Source organism: Passer domesticus, chromosome 2, assembly GCF_036417665.1.
Source record: "Passer domesticus isolate bPasDom1 chromosome 2, bPasDom1.hap1, whole genome shotgun sequence".
Classification (NCBI taxonomy): domain Eukaryota; kingdom Metazoa; phylum Chordata; class Aves; order Passeriformes; family Passeridae; genus Passer; species Passer domesticus.
In genome coordinates, this window is record NC_087475.1 from 19,188,026 (window position 1) to 19,192,452 (window position 4,427).

Here is a 4,427-nt window from a genome sequence, read left to right on the forward strand (position 1 = left end):
GGGCAGCTCCGCGGTGGGCTCCGCGGAGAAACCAGGAAAGAGAAACCACGTCCCGTTGTACCCGGAATACTGTGGCCAGCAGGACCACGGAAGCGATTCTTCCCCTGTACTCGGCACCGCTGAGGCCGCCTCGAGTACTGTGCCCAGTTCTGGGCGCCTCGCTCCAGAGAGGGCACTGCGGTGGTGGAGCGAGTCCAGGGAGGGGTTGGGAGCATATATCCTGTGAGAAGCGGCCAGGGAGCGGGGTTGTTTGGCCGAGAGAAAAGGAGGCCTAGGGGTGACCTTATCACTTTCTGTGGATCGGCCTCTGCTCCCCGCTCTAGTGACAGGATGAGAGGATATCGCCTCAAGCTGTGCCAGGATAGGTTTAGTCGGGCATCAGTAAGAATTTCTTCACAGAGAGAGTGATTAGATGCTGGAATGGACTGCCCGAGCAGGTGGCAGAGTTACCGTCCCTGGAGGTGTTAAGGAAAGTTTGGACATGGCACTCGTGCCATTGTCTGGCTGGTGGTGGTGTTGGGTCAGGGGCTGGATCTCGGAGGTCTTTTCCAATTTACCTGATCCTGTGGTTCTGCCGTGGGATGACCGCGGCAGGTGCATTCGCTGTGGGCTCCTGTGCTGTCCCCAGGGCTGCTGCATGGTGAAAACACTCCCGAGAGGGCAGCAGCCATGGAAATAACTTTTTTGTCCCATGCAGCCTCAGGTGGAGGGCACAGTTTCCACTGAGGCTGCCAGCTGTTTGGGCATGGATCTGGCAGATAATGTGGCCGTGGGTGAAAGGGACACCATGATGCTGCCCTGTGACTCCTGTGCACGGCATGGCCTTCCTCTGGTATCTGTCTGTGTGGCTGAGCCCCACCATGCTCCTCTCAGCCCTAAAATGAATGAAAAATAAATTATATTCATGTGGTTTTAAACTTTAACTTCAGTCATGATATGGTCCTTGAACAAACAGGGCTTGGAAAGGCAACATGACACACAAGGTAAATCACGCCCAAGGCTAACAGAGAACAGAAAAAAAATCAGTGTAAAAGCTTCTTGTTTTCAACATAGTACTGCTTTACTTTTGGTATAACCAGCTAGTCTTTTGGATGCTAAATGGACTATTGGTATACACAGAGTTGAAGAAAATAAATATAAAATTTCACAAGTTTACAGCTTTTTGATATGATGAAATCTGCTGGACGTGTCATTATGCAGTAAACATCTAAAAGTAAATGTAGTTTAATCAAATTAAAGGTGTTTGTCATTGCCTTTGTTGTAGTGCTTTCCTCTTTCAATTGTATTTCCTCTTTCATGTATTTCACATAGGTGTCCAAAATGATTTTTTTAAGAGATTACTACTTCCAGAATTTTGTCTCTAAATCTGTAGATGATGCTGGGCTTTATACTCCAATACAGTAAAATGCTGGTATGATGTTTGTGGTTTTATTCACTAATGAGGTCTGTGTTGCCCTCTGCTGTCAGGAATCTGATTTTACCTACCTGAAGGCAGCAAATGTGTTTTGGCATGAATATAATGTACTGCAGACCTCTTTTTCCTTATTTTGACATAATGAACATCACTATTACTAACCACACGGGGAAAAAGTCTTGCATTGTTGTATAGGATGTAAAAAACCAAGATAAACAATTTATTAAATTATTGTAGTGAACCATGTTATCAGTGCTCTGAATGATCTCAAACCTTTCCTTGCTAGTGCTGCAGTGGTTGCATTATACACTGATTGCTAGTGCTGTTCAATTCTTCACTCACAGTGTGTTTGTGCCAGACTCATGAATTCGTGAGTGATTGAACATGTGATACAATGGTTAGCCCTGAGTAGCTGAAGGCCACAGCTGAAATCAGGCTTCCTTTTTGCCTTGTTTTTGTGTCTCACACAACAAAAAAAAAAAAAAGTGTGGGACAAACCCTATGCCAAAGGCTTTATGAAACAAGACATTAAGAATTTGAAGCATGACTGTCCACAGTAACATACTAGCAGAACAGGATCAGAACTTTCCAGGTTCAAACGTGGCATGTCATCCAGTGGCCTGTGTTACATATTTTGAAGCATTTCTGCAGCCTGCCTATGTCAGGAATTCAGCAGCAGCTGTCCTTGCAATATCCAGGAGTCTGCAGTTTCATTTCAGTTTGGGGCTCCAAGTCTTTAAATGCCGGTTTTGTTTAGCCTTTCTGTGTGATCATGAAACAGTACACGTTGGATTCCTTATGTCCTCAGCTGAAAGTGCCTTGCCTACTACACAGGCACAGAGCTCCCTTGGCAGGGAGGCAAAAACAAGCATGGCTTTTTCCTTGTGATTAGCCCTCCTTTGAGATGGGATCAAAACTGAGGATGCCCCTCCTGGAGACTGGTTTCTCACTCAAAGGACTGCTCAGGCATCTCCATTAAATTGTCTTTGATCTAATGAATAAGAGATCATTATTCCAAGTTCCCGTTTATAGAATGGATGCAATAATGTCTTCTCAATTACCTCTGAAGTAAAGCAAATATTTTTTAAAAATTATTAAAATTATACACTCAGTAAATTCACACATATATGTATACATGTGTAATGATATATGTGCATGTCTTTGTGTTTGTATGGTTTTCCAGGATAATATCAGTGCTACTGTAACAGTGATAACTTCCTTGAAACTTCAGTATTGGCTGTGATAAGTATCTGCATTTCTAGAAACATAGGCTTCTATTCAACAAGTGGAGATATTCCACCAGCTGGTAAAATATTGAGTATCCAGAGAACTATTTTGAAAAATGTTGGTCCATCATAAAGTTTCTGTAGAGAATAGTATATGCTTCAAATAAGCCTCTGTAATTTGGCTTTTTTCCTAAAACAATTGTTCCCAAAAACAACAACAACAACAACAAAACCAAACAAAAAAAAAACAACCCAAAAAAAACCCCAACCAAACCAAAACAAAACAATAAAACCAAATGCATGGATATTATTTATTCATAAAAATACTTATTTATATTTTTATTTTTAAAATTGTGTCCTATCTTAATGCCATAATAGGACCTATGGCATTAATTTCATGGTCCACCACTGTAATTCTTCCTGAAGAGCTTTCTTCAGTTTAAGGTTTCTTTATTTAAAGGTTATCCTGTCAATAAGTCTGAATTTGTATTGATTATAGAGTTCCCAGAAAAAAAGCCAAAATTTAGAAATGCAATTCTGTTTTTGAAAAGGCATCCTACCTACTAGCAAGTGAGGAAAAACAAAAAACATAATATGAACCATGAAGCAAAGCATTATAAAGAAATAAAATTAAATCAAATAGGGATCAAAGTGTTTTGAAGAGTCATCTCCCTCCATCTTTAATAAGATGTGGAATGGAATCCTGTATAAATGTCATTTTCATAGACTCTGAAAATCCAAGAATTGGGCCATGCTTTGGGACTCAGATTTCATTTCACGAGAGCACTTTCAATCACACTGAAGTTTGTTGATACACAAAGACAGACTTCTTGGGTGGCTGTTCCTTTCAAGAGTCACTTCCACATTTTCAGGCTCTGATCCAGTTCTGAGAGGGAGGTGGATGAGAGGCTGGATTTCCTAAGGCTGGTGTTGAACTGATGCAGCTTCTGTGTGATGAGATAAAGCCTCCAGCACTGAGCAGCTTGGCAGTAGTGCTGCTTAGCTCTCCTGATATGGCAGCCCATGCTGTTTATTTCCATGTCTTGAGATTCCTGTGCATTTTCTGTAACACTGGAATGTGCTGAATTTAGGATTATGAGGATGATGCACATAAAGTTGACTGGGTAGTGTTGATCAGAGATATTTCCCATGTATTTCCTGGCTCTTCCTCCTGGCAGGAGTTCCAGTACATGGTGGGGGTATCACACCACCTGGAACACTCGAAATTGAATTGCCAGGAGGATTATGAAGAAATTCTGTCAGAGTCAGTGGAGTGTTATGAAGCCATCTGAGTAACTTGTTTAGTTAAGCACTGAAGAATACTTCATTTGAGGGAAATTGAGACAAGCAGCTCTCTCTGTGTCTCCTTTTATGCTATGCACAGGCAGTGAACCAGTCTGGTGTTGATGAGCCAAATATGAATTTGTTGTGGCAGCCCTGGAGTTGTTTATATACACACAGTGCTCTTGAAATAGTTACTTCTGAAGGAACCAGCAAGTAGATCAACTACAAAGTGATCCTGTGTTTCACCACTACACAACTTGGTGGACTGCAATGCCAGTACAGAAAATATGAGAAAAATATATTGGATTTTTTTCAGTGCAAGTGAGTTTCCAGAAGAAAATCCATTAATTCTCAGATCATTTTCCTTAGAGGTATTAGCTAATTTGGAGCCACTGACTGTGTTGATGTAAAAAGGATTGATTATTTTTTCTTATTCCATTACTTGTGCTGACCCACAATTAATTTTCATATCCCATTTGCTTGCGCAGTCACTCAGTATCACA